Here is an 18,701-nt window from a genome sequence, read left to right as displayed (position 1 = left end):
TTTACTGATATTGATATCCAGGAATAAATAATACACAATTATCGTTGATGTCCTTTAGTTTTTATTGTGCCATAGTGTTCTTTTATTTGGGCGTAGCAGTATATAATTGGTTTTGCCCTGAAGTGTTTCATGATTGGCCTCTATGTAGAAAAGGCACCAAATCTTTATGTCATGAACACATTATTAATTATTTAACGTTTTACCTCGTAACACTGAATGCCGATAGAAGAATAACCATTTAATGACATATAGAAGGTTTTTATACAAAAACAAAACAGGTATGATTTCTTACCATAATCCTGGTTTACTAAGTGAGCGTAGACGGCGTTGTTCTTAATATAAATGTCAATGAACATCATCAACCAACTAAAGCTGTTTTAACAGGAGCTATGATTGCTAGAGGTGTTTTTGCATAGGAGGTTAATTTCATCCAGAATCTGTTTACATTCTTTAAAATTTGACTAAATTAATCATTTTTTTGCCAACCATTATATAAGCATGGCATACATGCTCGGTAATGGGAGTATGCCAAATGGAACAAACAAATACCAGACAAACGCAAAAGGAAATATTTTTCAGTTCTGTTCGCCTATAAATTTAAACTGAAAGTAATTTCAGTGCATTGAAAAGAATACGGTCTTTAAAATGAAAACAATTAGTTTAAAATATTTTAGCGCGGCAGACGTTTATCACACGTTTGCCATACACTGACTCTGAACAATTGAGGAAGCTAAGAATCATAATGATAAAGTATTTTCAAAACATTTCCACATTTTAATCGATGGTAATATCTCCAAAAGATTCGTTGTTAGCAATTATGCAAAAATCTAAGTATCATTGAGATTTAAGTATTTTCAGATTGTTCCAGCAACTCTTGATGCATGCGTTTTATTCAAGGCATACTTGTTTTGATTTTGGATTGATATCCAGCTTTAAATGATAATAGCTTCCTTTTTCAGAAATTAATGCCCATGATTTCCAACGGTTTGTGCAAATTGAGATAATTACTAAACACAATTAAACGCAAGGAGAGGCAGCCGTTTTAAATAGTAACGGCACAAATCCTATGGCAACATAAAATAAATAACACCCCGCTTGTATTTCACTTGAATTATTGTTGAACGCAGCAGCTTTGATTTAGGAATTTTAGTTTGAAGAGCATTGTTGTTATCCATAATCCGTCTGTTTTGATTTGACACATATAAGCAGCTGCGAATTTGACTTCCCCTTGATCACTTTAAGTGTACGATAATTTTAAACATAATCATTTCCTTTAGCTTGACTCAGTCATTTGCCAATGCTGTCTGTTACAAATCGTTGAGTATTTGAAATCAATTTATATACAATATTTTTTTTCTTTCTACTTTATTTTTGTCAAATTGATGTTGACTCCGCCAATGGTTACATTTGTCATGCCATTCATATAGTTCAAAGTTGGAATATTGAACCTTAGATTCCGTAAGCCAATAACACAATGGAGACTACAGGGACAAGCCAAGTAGCAATCAAGTGTTCTCATAGTATCTTCCTCTAAAGCAATGATTTATTATGATTTCAGCTTCAGTTGACCTTCATTTACTTTTTCCGATATAATATTATTTCTCAATTATGTTTCGATCGAGGCAAGTGTTACAGTCGCGAATTGTTTTCTTGAAGATTGAAAGTTATATTTAAGAACTTTTTGCTGACTTTATTTGATTGACGTTTCTGCCTCATTTATAACGGACTGTGTCGTGTGTCGTATTGTCGTTTAGGTATCCGCTTAGTACCTAAGCCTTAAATGAAATAGTGTGTTTGTGTTAGTTAAGCTCTCTTTTTTCATACACATATCAGTCTCGCATAGATAAAAAATAACCAACGAACAGTCCTTTTGAACAACAATGCACCGAGACAGTTCAATCTCACTTAAGTTAGGTAAAATAAATAGTTTTTTTTTATTTTATTCTATATGTTATAGTAAATAATTGCTCAAATCAAAATACTCATGACGAAAAATCAGATTTGCATGTATGTGGCTTGAAATACCCAGCCGGGGGAGGGGAGGCAAAATAACATCATCTCGAGACTTCGGGCCAATTTTCTACGTTAACATGATCGTTAGGACGAGGTGAAATCTCGTCATGTAGATTGGGCATACTGCATATGACATTCATTGTCCAAATATGAACAAAGTATATAATCTCTCAATTGCTTTCGGAAATTGAATTAGTTTGTAACCTTTAAATATGGGATAAAAATATGCGTATCAATTAATTCTTAATAGAATAATTGACACTAAAGTATATTCACCGACATAAATTTAAATTTGACTATAACAGTATAAGCCTTCTTTCAGAGTTTTTTCATTGCTGCCCTCTGGTGTCAAGTGAGATTGTAACCAACTTCTTTAGAGACTTGAATATAAACTTAACCGGTTGCAGATCCATGCCCTGCTTATTATAAACAAGCAGTATCTCTGGCATTCATTTGGAAAGAAAAACAAATACTGGAGGATGTTATATTTAAGTTGTGCTAACATTATCAAGGTACCTGTGCAGTCGAGATATAAAAAAACTGTTGTCTGAAAAATCAAAGTTTAATGAATAAAATTGTTATTTGAAAGAAAAAAAAACATTAAATGGGTTAATTTCAAAACGTACATACTTTGAACTACCACTAAACAATGATGTTTAATTTTATAAGCTATAAATTTGATTCAATCAAATATAACTGACTTTATAAAATCTGACATATTAATGTGCAAAGTGAAATTGAAATTGTTTTATTAAGATATTCACAAAAAAAGGAATTAAAAAAAACAAATAATGGTGTGTCTGCAGCATCGCTGGAATCGGTAAAATGAGACTGTATTCACTTCATCACGGTGCCAGATAAAAGCATAAGGTTCTGCTCAATTTAAAATTTTGGAAGAATTTGAGCAAAAGTGTTTTTTTTACATCCCAATGTTTATTTTTGTAGGTTACCTGCAAATACTTGTGAACGAAGTTCTCAATTTTGTTGACCTGGTTCGCTTTCAGTAAGTAACCACAAGATGTTACATTTCTTTTTTGTAATATAGACAAATACACAGGTCGAAATCGAGTATGTTTATAGTAATGTATAGTAAGCATACTTGCCAAGTTTGTTCACGTTTCTTTGTTGTTAAGTTATTGGCGTAACATGATTTTGAAGATGATATTATTTTGTACAAAAGCTGAGGTTAATCTGTGCCATTATTTTCCCGTAGAAAAACGCATCTAACTATCAAACTATCACAACTAATATTTTGTACAGAATTAAGTCGATAGAAAGAAGTTACAAGAAAAAGAATACATCGACCATGCATATCCTCGAAAATGTTTTATTTTCAAATCATAATTTAACATTTTTTTCAGGATCTCTATCTGTCTCCAGGAAAGATTTAGTGTAGGTGTTTTCTACAACGGTGTAGTACTACATGGTAATCAAATGCTTTGTTTACGATATCAAAACGATGCTATTATACACACGCAATAGATGGTATACTCTTACATCTCTTTATGTAATAATTGTTTAAAATATATGTGTCAACTAAAGCATACTACGTTAGTCACAAGAATGTGTCACACCAATAACGTAAGGCACCTTCCCTTTATTTGTTTATTCAGTTTAAAACCAGGTATTAAAAGAAAATATTTGTTTAAATTGTTTATGTCAACTGTTGTTCAGTAGTCAAAATTGTTTATGTCAACTAGTGTTCAGAAGTTATAATTGTTTATGTCATCTATTGTTCAGAAGTCATAATTGTTTATGTCAATTAATGTTCAGAAGTCATTATTGTTTATGTCAACTATTGTTCAGAAGTCATAATTGTTTGTGTCAACTATTGTTCAGAAGTCATAATTGTTTATGTCAACTATTGTTCAGTAGTCATAATTGTTTATGTCAACTATTGTTCAGCAGTCATAATTATGTATCGCACCAATAAAGGGATATATGATTCCTTGTTTGCTTTAACCAATCATCTTTAATAAACCGGCAAACTAAAATATATTGTTTTAAATTATTTGTGCTTTCTCAATGACGTATCTAACTAACAACGTTTTGTTGATCCCTTATCTTCATTTTCCCAATCATTTTTATCAAAACAGTAAGAAAAATTATATATGTATATATATATATAGAGAGAGAGAGGGGATATTTGTTTATTTTGAGTGTAAGATCGTATTTTATTTCACGAGTGTCATGGAAAAACATATTGTCACGAGTGGCGAAGCCACGAGTGTAAATGTGGTTTTTTATGATCACGAGTGAAATTAAATAAGATCTTACGCTGAAATAAACATATTTTCTGTTTCTTTTATGCTTATTTTCGGAGTTTTATTTGTTTTTTTATTTATTTCTGAATTACCCCCTTTTTTGAAAAGGGTGGGCTCTACGACGCTACCCGTGGGGCACCCCACATGCATAATTATAGCTGTCAACTTTTCTACTTTCGCTTTGCTGAGAAATAGTTCTCTTCTATTCATTCTTATAGCTTAATATTCGCTTGTGTTTTATTGCAAAGCTTTATGAACAGTAAACAACGAAGTATTATTAGTGCACATATGTTCCAAAAAATAATGAAAACACTTTTTATTTTAAGATGGGCATGAATACATAACCAAAATACTACGCCGCTATTTAAAGAATGAAAGTTTGGAAGGTCAAATGTGTTAGCAAAATAAATGTGGATACTCATTGGATTTTAACCATTCTTCTTAGTTTAAGACTGCATATACGCGTGTTTTGTATAGTAATTTAATATTCAGTCATCTTACTGTCAGAGACTAGTCTGTTTCGATTTAAAAGGTTTGTTTTCCAGATAAAGGGAAAATGCCACGCTAGTTTGTTGACACATGTTGAGGTGTGGGTGGGGTCAAAATATCGGATCTATCTGTAAATTGTTGTGTGAATTCTCCAGGAAGCTCATTTTACGTACTACAACGGTAAACAGTTCAAAATAAATTTGAACGATGATATAAAATTTTATTTATATTCGAACAGTTGTTTTTGTCTGTAATTTGTTTGGTATGAAAGAAAATGTTCGAACATTCAGCTTCAAAGATCAGTAAAATGTTTGATAAACGGGATAACTGGTAATAAACGGTAAGTTATTAATTTCCGATTATGTATTTTTTTAGATTTATAAAACATTTCTTTATATTTTTTTAACATTTTTTGACATAATTTACTGAAGTCCAGTGTTCTGTTTTGATCAAGGCAAGTACATGTAACAACAAAGGAATTTAAAAGTAGTTCTGAAAGTTAATATTTTCACTCCTTATTTTGCAGTTAAAATATCAAATTGATATTTTCACTGTTGTTATTTCACTGTTAAAACCCCATATTTCATCATGAAGCATGAAAGAAATAATATTAATTATATAATATTTTCATATTATTTATATCAACATTGCATGTTTTAATAGTCGCACTGGTGTATCATACCGATAACGGGTAGATGATTACTTCGCTTTATTGTTCAATAAACTTATTAAAAGAACATGTTCAATTGTATAAATTATATGTGCATTACCTTTGCAAGTTACGGTAGACACAAGGATGTATTCAAGCAATAACGATGGTTGCTTCTCTTTTTTGCCCTATCGATTTCATCAAAACGGTTAAAATATGAATCCATAGCAATGCATATACTAGCAACTAATTGTTCTTTATTCAAGCAAATCAAAACTAGATTTATTCTTGGCTAAAATCACTTAAAGAAAGAGTTCGGTACGCGGTACAATTAAGCTGAAAATTATCAGGATTAATTTGATTTGACAGGCGGATTTCGGGTAGAACATGAACCAATGGGGAACTGGTGTAACACCCTCATCAGGTGTCGTTAGATACTTATGCACTGATACTTTGCAGACTAAATACACCACAACGATGGTGTGGCAAGACAAGCAGATTTTAAAATTATTTGAGAAGAATCTCCTTTCATAGTTTAAGCATAACAAAAACATTGGAAGTGCTGCTTTCTTTCATTAAAACAAAACTGCAAATGGATCTTAAACACTTTATTTAATTCACTCTGCAACATACATACAATTGTATAACTTTCAACGTAAGAACTTTGAGTTCTTGGTGATGCAACTGAACACACATACTCTTTATTTATTTTACTCTTTGATACCAAAATAGCAGAACAAAATACATTAAGTGTATAAAGAAGTATTGTGGTTGCTGGCAAACCTTATCGACTATATTGGTAACATCAATTGATAACGTTCATCAACTAATCACGCCAAAATCTTTTCAACTTCTTACACATTTCGAACACAATAAGTACAGCATATATAATACCTAATTCTGCATAGTTTTGATTTTTTGAAATCGGTCCACCCGATGTATTTTTAGTGATGCCATACACAGGACAATCTAAGCATGCAATATGTAGTTGTTGCTGCTCTACTAAAGACGTAGCATTAGAGAACATCAAAAGTATGGAAAATTTAAATATGCTTAATTAGAGACCCAAAGTAACATATAATGAAATTGGTATAGATTTTGCTAAGTCTATAAACACCATGGCAAAATGTCGTTGATAAAATACACTAATCCAATCGATTTTAGATTTATGCATCCGCCGAATATTATTTGATTGTTGAACACTTTCCATCCTTTCAGTCCGTGCATTTCTGAGCAAGAGCACTCAATTTCATTTTCATAGAGGCCTACCTCTTCTATGTTTTCGAGCCATCTAATTGATGTCGGAAACTTTTTAAGTCGGTTGTAATTGATTTCGATTTCGCTTAGAATCGTGTTTCCTATAAATGCATAATCTTCAACTGTGTCGATGTTGTTCGTAGAGAAGTCGACGCTCAAAAGTTGCTTCAAATTATTCAAATTTGAATTTTCGATGATAGTTAGTGCGTTGTTGCTAAAGTCCAATCTCTTTAAAGCGGTCATCTTATTAATTGCACTGGGAATCTTTGAAAAACGGTTAAAGGACAAATCGAGCACTGTTATGCTTGTATTGTTTGGAATTATAGTTTCGTCCATCGTTGAAATATTATTACGGAACATTGTAAGAATAGACACGTTAGGAAGGCTGAATAAAATATCAGGCAATTGCTCAAGTCCGCAATTCAAAATCATGACTTGATTCACACTCTCCATTTTTTTAGAACATTGTAAGGACCAATTTCCGAAGTTGTTGTACTGCAAGTCCAAACCTGTCACATTTCTTAAGCCACATATGGCCTTGTGGATATTCGGACGCGAACAATGCAATATCGTCAACCATTCTAAGCTATCTGCAAACGCTTTGAACCCATCATCTGGTATATCAAACGCATTTACTCCAGATAAAACTAGTACAGAAAGTCCATAAAGATCTTCCATTGCCCGGGGCCACTGGTTAAAGTATTTGAAGTCGATGAAAAGCGTTCGAAGACTGTTGCTTGCCTGGGAGAAAAACGAACCGTCAAGATTTCTGATGGGGTTGTTGTCCATTTGTAAATATTCTAAATTTTTCAGGTGATAGATCCCTTTTGTTATAAATGTAAACAGGTTATTACTGATATCCAACTTGACTATATTGTTTTCAATCCCGGCAAAAGCTAACTCTGTTATATTTTGTAGTTTGTTTCCTGAAAGTCTCATTGTAACTTCACAGCTTGACAGCAGTGTCAAATTGGAAAACGCAAAATTGTATACCCCAGTAAGCGTATTGTTGCTAAAATCGAAGTACACATATCGTTCGTTGACAACAGTTTTGTTGAAGGGAGGTAATACCGAGAATCGTTTTGCTTGGCACAAAACAAAATATACGTCTTGGTGTTGGCCATCGTCTGAATGCATACATGAACACGGAAGTGGTGTGATACAGATATTGGCAGAAGCCACCAGCACCTCAACGAATAACAGCGGCCAGAAGAGCATCACTACGTGAAGTATCTGTCGTAATGTGTGAAACATGATCAGTATGTTAAAACATTGCAAAAGCCCATATTCATTGTTCATATAATACTTACATAGCATAGAGAACTTCAGAGATAAGACAAGCATCCATTAATCTTAAAACAATAATAGAATTAGTGGAAGCAAACGTTAAACGTTTTTGATATACACGTCTCGGCTTTAAAGCTTGATTGTTTGATAACCCTATAACCATCTTCGTTTTTGAGGTTGTATTTTGTCTCATGATTCAATTTCTGTTTATGTTACCAAAAACATTAACGGCGGATGTGATAAATACTGCCATTCCTTTGGACAACATTACCAAAAACATTAACGGCGGATGTGATAAATACTGCCATTCAACATTACCAAAAACATTAATGGCGGATGTGATAAATACTGCCATTCCTTTGGACAACATTCAATTTCAAATGTTACCATTCAGTGTATGTCTGAAATTAGTCCTATGCATTTAATTAGGATTTTTTTAATTGTGATTTCGTGGCTAGTCTCTATAGTATGTGTTGCATTTCGTAAAGAACAATTCCTAACAAACAAATCCACAAGAAACACACCTGCTCACAAGACAACACGCGCAGATTACTTAACATGAATTCGTGGTCAATACATGTAAACGAAAAGCAGAGCTTATAATGTTTTTCTCTCTGTGGGAAACAGTAACATTTTTGTTAGAAATTTAAATATTAAAACAACACCAAAGGCTGAAAGCGAAACACATTGAAACCTTAATCGCAAGACTCATTAACAAAAAATATACAATCAAACATGACTGCTGTGATAGATTATAATAAAACATATTACCATACACAGGATAAATTGTAATCCAGACAAGCGACCTCGCTGTTGCAAAATGGTCCGTTAACTATATTAAAATAATACCTAGCTCAATTTGCTGATAACCTAATTTGGAGACACAAGGTACACGAACACAACAATTGTAACGCAACCTATGAGATAAGAGATTCTTTAATGAGATCAAGTTTGCTGAATTTAACGTTAAAACAAATAACTTCTATAAGGACCGTTTCACGATAACCGATTTTACTTCCACATGGTCACAACAAAACATGAAAAATCAGGTCACATTTCAAAATAAACGAATGACCGAATTTCACAACGCAAATGAACAAGGCTAGCATAAATAAAATACATCAAAAGCGATTTAAAAAAAATGGAATTAAATATCAAAAGTTTGGTAGACGGCAATACTCATATATACCTTCGGGCGCTGGTCCGTATAGTTTTATGTGACCCCCAGTGATGTGTGATATTTATTTAAATACAAGTGGCACACACAAACAGCTTGGTTTCAGCGCAGACGACAGGAATGCCATGTTAAGCGATTCACTTAATAGATAAACAATTATTGATGGCTTATTTTGTTTGTGTCGAGACTTCAATCATTCGGCATGCACACTCATCGATATGAGGCGGAGTAAACACCGTGACTCTCAATGCTTCGAAAACATGTTGTTGTTTTTGTCAAACAGTAGATTAGTTATCATGAATCAATGATTTACCAGACAAATGTTAGCTTTACATCAACACTATTATCAAACATACGTTCCCCCGATCATGCCACTTGTCCAAATCAAGTGTCGTCGAAAATGCTTAAAGTGTTGCTTTTCTATGCAGTTTAGTTTGTTAAATTCTTGTGACACGTGGGAAATAGTTCGAACAAAAAACAACTGAAGGGCAGACGGACGGAATAAACATCTACTTTATATGCTTCCCCAAAAGTTGTATTGCTTTACTGCACATACAAAAACGAACAGCCTCAAAATAGTAAATAGCGATCTTTCTCTAAAATATATGAAATAAATATTTAATGTTTTAGAATAAAAATCCACTTATTTTTACTTCAGATGTCAATAAAGTATTTCCTGCCTGACCGGACCTGTCCAACAAAAAACAATATAAACCGCTGACGTCATCAAATTGTTTAGTACGAATTTCACAAAGGCAAAAATTGACGCAAGTAAACAAGGCTAGGATATTATACATCAAATGCGATTTAAAAAAAATAATGGAATTCAATATCAAACGTTTGGTAGACGACAATACTCATATATACCTTCGGGGGCTTATGGGCCGGTCCGTATAATTTTATATCACCCTCAGTGACATGTGATATTTACTTAATTACAAGTTGGACACACAAACAGCTTGATTCAGCGCAGACAGGAATGCCATGTTTTGTGGTTTTGCCACTTGACAGGTAAACATTCACATGATTTGTGGCTTATTTTGTTTGTGTCTAGACTTCAATCATTCGGCATGCACAATCATCGATATATGGCGAGATTAACACCGTGACTGCTCTATGCTTCAAAACCATGTTTTTTTTCCCAAAAAAGTATATTATATTTATCCTGAATCAATTATTTACCAGACAAATGTTGGCTTAACAGCAACACTATTTTTAAACAACGTTGCGATCCCCAGAACATCCACAACCATTTTATGAAATTATGACACATTGTAAAACATGTTATTTCTTTTCCAATGAATACTAGATAATATACGTTCTGCAAACGCTTACAACGATTTCTTTTAATTTTAGAAGACGTAATTTTCTTAAAAAAGAACGAACTGATAAAAAAAGCCTAGTATACAGTACCTTTTAACAGTTTTTAACGAGGGCGTTTTGAACAAGAGGGACTTCTAATTGATAATTTCAGCTTACTACGGAAGTCGAAGAAACAATTCCGTAGAAGAAACAACCGTCATGTAATGAGATACATCTCCTTTCATATTCAATTTAATATGTTTTGTCTCGTTTTAGTTTTAAGCCCTATAATGCCGTCGTTTGAAGGTCGTTGGTTTCGAAAATATCACGTACTTTCTGTATAATGATTGTTTCAGATACAGAACAGTGTTATAATACGTTAAGGGGTTCAACAAACCTGTTATTTTTGTCCCAATTAATCCGGAACTTCTGCTAATAGATATCTCGTTATCCATTCAGCATAGCTCATGTAACGTTTTTCAGTGCAAACCCACCTTTTCATTCTCTAAGTCGTTGAGGGAAATTTCGACGGATGGCTTACATATGAAATATCAACTTATTCATAAGGGTTCCGCGAGTGTCAAAACGGCGTTAGGTTTTTTATATGAGATATTCAATTAAGCTATTATTACACACCACAATGGTGATGTGCTAATTGAAATGCTACTCTAATAACTTCTCCTATAAATTACCCAAACACTAACGGACCACATATGTATCAAAATAGCTTTATTTATTTCATGTTCTGTAATACTCTGCAATCAGTTTATACTTTTTATCAATGGGCTTTCAAAGGGGCTGAATCATAAAAAAAATGATGTTGGTCTTATTTCATTTTCTATTTTATAAATTTGTTGAAATTAAGTTATTTGACTTTCTTTCGGGAACAAAAAATCAGACCAGAACATTTGTGTCACATTCGTTAACATTTATCATAAATATAGCCCTAATTAGAACAATAGATGCTGTTTTATCATTGCAAATAGCATTATGTCACATTAAAACAACTTTAATGTATTTCTTATCTGACCCAAAAAGATGAAAGAGACCCTCTGAATTATAGGACATTTATAAAATGTTCACAAAAATAAGCGACTTTAAATGATTTATCCTGCTTTATCTTTTAAACTGTTATGTTGACCTAGGATTTATTTATAGGAGACTGTATATGCCCTTATCTTCATACTAACCAATGTGTCCGTTATTTAGTTCGGCATACCAGTCTAACAAGCGTTACATGTTTGAGACTTTAGTTTTCAATGAACGTTAAGATATTGTATTTATATTGTTTCTTACTAAATAAGTAGTACATTTACCTATATATTCAAAGCTCATAACACATCATGAAAAATGAATTGCTCTTCATTCCTCTTTCTCTCTCTGAGACATTCATCTTCTCTGTCTGTCAAATTAGTACTAGAAAGATGTTGCTCTGACTCAACTAACTTCGTATAAAATTCCAAAGCCGCTTTCAACACTTGACCTTGACGGATGGCCGTGCCTCAAGGCGGATATTTCTAATTATACTGTATAATGGTATGCTTCCGTTTTTCTACAAAATTTCTGCCTGAAATCTTGTTAACAAACAGCATGTACCAAATATCACCATGTACCAAATGGTGATTACCAAATATCACCGTGTACCAAATATCACCATGTACCAAATATCACCGTGTACCAAATATCACCATGTACCAAATATCACCATGTACAAAATAACAATCTCAACCAAAGGTAAAACAACTATGCAAAAGAGCAATATGGTATTTTTGTAGTTACATTTAAAGCTAGTTAAATTACCTAAGTAAATCTATTTCACTTTATTTATTTTACAAAATACAAAAGGATACATGATCTCGTTCACGACTCTCAGACTTGATAGACCGAGCTGATTACGTGTAGTTTGAACAGCCTTTAATACTGTTAACTGGTTTGGTCATACTGACTGTTAACAATACGGCGTGATGTTAATGGATTTTTTTAACAAAACATGACAAATAATTGTGGGAATGATACCATATAGTGCCCGTACATAAATATATTACGACTGCATCATAAACAAACTTTATCATTGTATAATTGTCTCAATCAATGTTTATATGCCATCGCTCGTTAGCCAATTTGTGTCGAAGTTTTACTTTGTATTTGTTTCTAAAAATGTCACATATTATTTTAGTTTCTTTTTTTAGATATACAGAAAAGTGTTATGACATAAAAAGGTTCGACATAAATAATGAAAAAGGTTCGACATCCTTGTTAGTTTTGACTCAACAATACTTGAATATCTGCTGATATGTATCTATGTATCAAGATTGATGAACACCGAGAACATTTTCCTTTTTCAAAAAACATTATTTTTACTACTTTACTGGAGAAGGGATATTACGAAAACTTTTATTTAAATAATTGGCTGCAGAGTTCCGTGCCAGTTAAATTGTCGTTTGTGTTTGTTAAGTTTTCTTTGAAAGATATTAGATCAGGCGTTAATTGTATGCCACTGTGATGACAGAACTGACGAAATGTTACTTAATGACTTACCCTTTCCATTCATCACACCCGACAGTTGTTTGTTGATTCGAACATGTACTGTTATTTTTTTTTCATTCAAAGTAAAACTGTTAACAAAGACACATTTCATTCAGTCACTAGTCCATACGTATTCGAACATGGAAAACCGTTTGCACAAACGGTAGTCAACACTTACACGGATTTTCCTTATGGAAAAATGGTAGTCCTCACGAACATAAATCTAGATGACGGTATTAGCAAAGGGTGGTTCAGACGAACACCAACCAGGATGACCTTGATATCATGCAGCACTATCTATGTTTATGTATTGCTATAACCACCGCTTTTTGTCATCAATTTTACTAAAATTTGTATAAATGATTTTAACGGCACGAGGTTGCCAACAAATGATCAGAGGTCTGGAAAAATGTTATGACACTAATAACACTGAAAACAACAACATTGAAATAAACAATTGCTTTTGGGAACGGATTGCTGTTTCCTTGTTTTAAACCACGTTTCAAGTAAACAGCATCTTACATCAAGTCCTAAGACCTCTTTAATAAAATGGGCTTATTATCTTACAAACAAGTTGGGGTGACGAATAAATGATCACATTTCTTTCTTTGTACGTCTGTTCTCCCGTCCATAATATGAAATGGCTAATTCTTCTCTTTAATCCAATGTGCTGTAACCAAGTTCGAATTGCTCTTGGTTAAACTTAAATTAATGATCCATGGTCAAAGTTTATTAAAGCGAAACTGTTTATAAGAATATTGTATCGGACATGTTAACAAAATCTGCATTGCAGCCGAACCTGATTGGACCTTTAATCGTAATTAAAATAAATAGTGTCTGCTGTTTAACTTTCCCATTGCTACAAAGAGGAAATATTCACAGGTATGCATGATTCCATGCTTTATCTAAACTTTATCTGCGAAAGATTTATCTGCCATGTTTACTGAGTATTTATTGAAAGTAAATTAAATATGTTTTCATCTTTATATCAGCCAAATGTGCGTAATTTTGTTCGCAGAAATAATCTAGCAGAACTTTAATTTTTTGAGACGTTGAAATAAATAACTTTGAAATGTTTTTTGAACTTTTTATACGACGTTAAAATATTGACTGTACATGTTTTTTTTTCTAATTTACCAATTCAGATATATTTGAAGTTTATAAACTTCAAAAACATATTGAAGAATTTAATACTGTGAAATAAATTCGTCCTCTGTACCAATAGAAGTGTCTATCGTTTTTTTTCAAAATGACTTCTTGATATGCTCATATATATGTATATGCAAGGCACAATGAAATGTCATTTGGTTGGCTCCTTTTATATGATTGGATTAGGTATGTATTGAGGTCTTTATCGCCACTGTATATGTCATGTTCAGCAGAAAAGATGCATCCTCTGTGATCGTGTCACATCATGACGTCTAACGTATCCTGTCCGTTGGATATACACAGCGAGAAAATAAAAGCACCTGACTTATCTTCATTCACTACAAAGCAATAATCATCATGTACATCCAAGATCTACTCCCACACTTGTATAGGACAGTCTTCCACACCTTGGGTGGCAAACTAGTACATAGAAGCTGCTTACATTATCAAACATACTACTTGTAAAACACAAATTTCTCCAATTAGTATTCTATAATTGGCCTTGACGGATGGCCTCGTCCAGACCTGAATATTTATTATTACCCATACTGCTTAGTTTCCGTTTTCCAGAAAAACAGACTAATGATGTAACGTAATTCCTTGTCAACATCTAGTTTACTTACAAATTGGAAAGAAAAACACCATTTAACATAAAAAAAATCTCACAACAAACAGTTCTTAATTCGCAACAAAATAGTTTGGTGGTGGTATTTTCATCCATTTTAATTGGCACAAAACATATGAAACACTGTATTCAGAAATATGGAATAATTCATGATTTCCGGCATGATTAGAATGAACAAAAATCTTTGAATTGTAATTGTTTTTGCGTTTTAAATGTTTATTTTTCTTCATCTTAAAATCCTCGCTCTTTCGAAATCATCTGTGTACAATATAAACCAAATTATCCGTGTGTGAATAAATTATTGACAGTTACAGAAACGAGCTCAGTAGGCGAAAGTTTAAACATAAACCCCGTTTAATGGCACAGGGTATACGCCAAAGACATAGAACATAAAAACAAACAATCACAACCCGGAAACATGGAGTAAAAGCACAAAACTCCACAAACAACACAAAACATATATACTTTATAAAACAGTGGTGTTTATCAAGGCTTGAAGTCACACTCTGGGCCTTAGTAAATTATAGATATTATAAATCAAGGAAAAAATTCTCAAAATTTGATAATGGTCATTATAATCTTATATATAAGCATAATAGTAGTCTTAAATCCATGATTGCTAATAGTATTGCTTATCCCGATTTTTATGGTGATGTTTTTAAAGAACATAAAAACAAACAATCACAACCCGGAAACATGGAGCAAAAGCACAAAACTCCACAAACAACACAAAACATATATACTTTATAAAACAGTGGTGTTTATCAAGGCTTGAAGTCACACTCTGGGCCTTAGTAAATTATAGGTATTATAAATCAAGGAAAAAATTCTCAAAATTTGATAATGGTCATTATAATCTTATATAAAAGTATAATAGTAGTCTTAAATCCCTGATTGCTAATAGTATTGCTTATCCCGATTTTTATGGTGATGTTTTTAAGAAAATTCGTAAAATTAAAATGTTTCCAGCAGGTAGCTGGGCAGATAGACTCAATGAATTACTTGGATTTTATTTAAACGGTTGATATAAAGGCTATATTTTGAAGAGTACTTGCCTTCTAGTTTTTTTAAGATGAATTCCTGAAACAAAATATAGATTGAATATAGCATCCTTACATAACTAAACTTTCAGTCCTTTGATTATACGAAAATATTGCTAATTTATGTTATCTTTAAGACCTTTTTTTGCTGACTGGGAGTGTTTTGGCATGTCATTTTCTTCAAATATTTTACATGGGTAATCATTTGGAAGAAACGATTAGATAATATATGTCGCTTTTATTTTTAATGAGGTTTTCTTTATTTGTTACCAGTTTTATTACAATGATGCTTTTTATTATGAAACTCTATGATCACACAGTTGAAACCTTTTATTTTATAAGGCAGACTGTGTGTGATGCTCATAGTTTCAAACAATGACAGCATCGTATCTTTAAAAAGTATTTGCAATAGGTGCTCTGAATTGTATTCCTCCGTCTCCAAATAGAGTTAGGATCTCTTATCATAGAAGTACTTGGGGTTAACCTTTAAGTTAATCATTATTTGTTTTAAAGTTAAGTTTCCTCAAGTTAATGCATACCTTGATAAGATTTACCTTTTGCGTTTTTTCTTTATTTAGGATTGTTGGGATAAGAGTGAGGTTTGTGCACTTAAACTGGTTTAAACCCCCAGTAAATTTACATTTTACTGACCGCTCCCAGGCGTTACCTAACAATCCTTGATAAACATACCTAGTTGTTTTATTTATAATATGTATTCACTGTGCTGTTTGTGGAGTTTTGTGTTGTTCTTCCATGTTTCTTGTTTGTATTTTTTTGTTTTTATGTCTTATGTCTTTGGCGTTTGTCCAGTGCCATTAAACCGGGTTTTATGTTTTAACTGTTTGCTACTGAGCTTGTTCCTGTAGTTTTTCGCATAAATATTTATATTCACGAATAAAACAACAAGTTACTCTCCGCATTTGGCCCCTTTCCCGAACTTCATTTGACTTGCAGGTTGACTTAAATGGATAAAATAACGTTACTAAACTAAACGTCGGAAGAAAATGAACAGGTATGGTGCTAGAACTAACGGCTGCCGGAACTCTGGCCGACTAAGCATACCGGGCAGCTGGTTCGTACTCACACTCATTAAACTACGCAAGAAGTGAAAAACCACACTCCCATTCAATACACTGGTCATTTCGGCTCCACCATCGAAGCTATGGACATGGTATTGTCAGGCCTAAAAATAGGTACGTTTTCCGCTGATAGTTTGCATTACAATCTTAAGTCCCTTATATCACGACCAGCTAAGCCCACTATTTTGTTATGTATACATTATGTAGCTGTCTTCTTTTAAAGAGAATTATAAAGGAAAATAACCCTTTAACATTAGACGAGCTCTTGCACGCTTTAATTGCTTTAATCATAAATTAAATAAAGAACTGAACAAACATAACAATGTTCAATGTTAAGACCGAATTCGTTTGCATTGTTTCACAGACTTAAATGTGCAAGGCATTGAAAAGTATATTGTCATTTGTTACAGTGGTCAGAGATGTCAAATTACCTTTGTGATCAAATCTATAACTACTAGACGTGTAATATTAAACAGGTAGCATACTTTGTTTCACACATAATGAGTGCGATTGGAAATAGATAAAACAGTCAGAAAGTAGAGTTGAACTATTATATTATTATGGTAAACATTATTGTATGCTGTATTCTTCGCCGGAGGATTTTATTTACAATAAAATTGAGTCGAGTTTAGTTGAGTTATTGAACTGCAGTTATGATAAACCATGTTAAAGTTTATAAAATTAAGTTACAGCAGATAGTTTAACTAAACAAATAAGTTACGCTAAGCTGTTAAAAACATTTTATTATGTTTTGAGCATTCTTGTTAAGCATCCGCAAACCTTTGTCCTATATGAAGAAAGTCCTAAAAAACCCGCGTTAATAACATGTGATATATTTGTTGTTCGGCGTGGAACAATGAGAATCCAAGAAAACTGCTGTGTCACTAATTGGTTTACATTTAGTGAAACCATTTATATGTAGCGCGAACCATTGTTCGAATAAAATGAGCAAAAACAATATGATGCAAGCGATATAAATATTTTATCACTTGCTCTTTGGCTAGGTATCCAAATCTCAACATTATAACATATACAAAATATAAATGTGAACAAAAGAGTAGCTTAAACAATTACCAGGGACAGTCTCAGGGAGCATGCTTTAGGAGAACAGCTAAGAAAGTTAACCCATTCGCATAGAATACGAATAATTCATGTTTGTAGTAAGTTAATGAGATCTTATGTCGCTTCAAAAGAAAACATGTTGTCATTTCAGTTTGAAATAGTGTTTTTAAGTACATTATTTTCATACTGTCCCGAGGATATTGACGGCAAAAGTACAGCCTCCAGTAACAATTACCGGACATTCTGATTAGAAATACGCATTGTACACGACCGATGCAAGGAATTGTTTTGTTTGATGATTAAATATACACTACGATTGGCTTTTTTATCGGTAAACCTAAATAATGACAGGTTTCTCCCATGGTGGTTTGCATTGCAATACGTTTTTATTCATCCTATCAATATAATGATGTAAGAAGAATATAGAATGTATAGATACACTAGATTGTTTCAGATGTCAGACTCATGGTCGAGTTCATTTGAATATCAGCTTGTCTAGACTGCAAGATTGTTACATTCGTGCTGGGTAAGAAAATGGCACTTGTTTGTTAACCGTTATAAGGGCAAATTTGGCAGTGCACAACAAACGTTACAAAGAAAAGAGAAATGCACATAAAGGCATCAATGATATCTTTTAAAGTCGTAAAAAGTCTTAATGAAGAACACTATCAAAATGAGTTGTCAGCTTTTGAAAAACTACGTCAGTTGTAACGTGGAACTCAGATTTTTTAATAAATTTGCGCACGGCATAAGCTATTGCAATATTAACAATTGCATTTCAT

The sequence above is a fragment of the Mya arenaria genome, chromosome 4, assembly GCF_026914265.1.
Source record: "Mya arenaria isolate MELC-2E11 chromosome 4, ASM2691426v1".
In the NCBI taxonomy this organism is placed as follows: domain Eukaryota; kingdom Metazoa; phylum Mollusca; class Bivalvia; order Myida; family Myidae; genus Mya; species Mya arenaria.
This window is presented reverse-complemented; position numbering follows the sequence as displayed.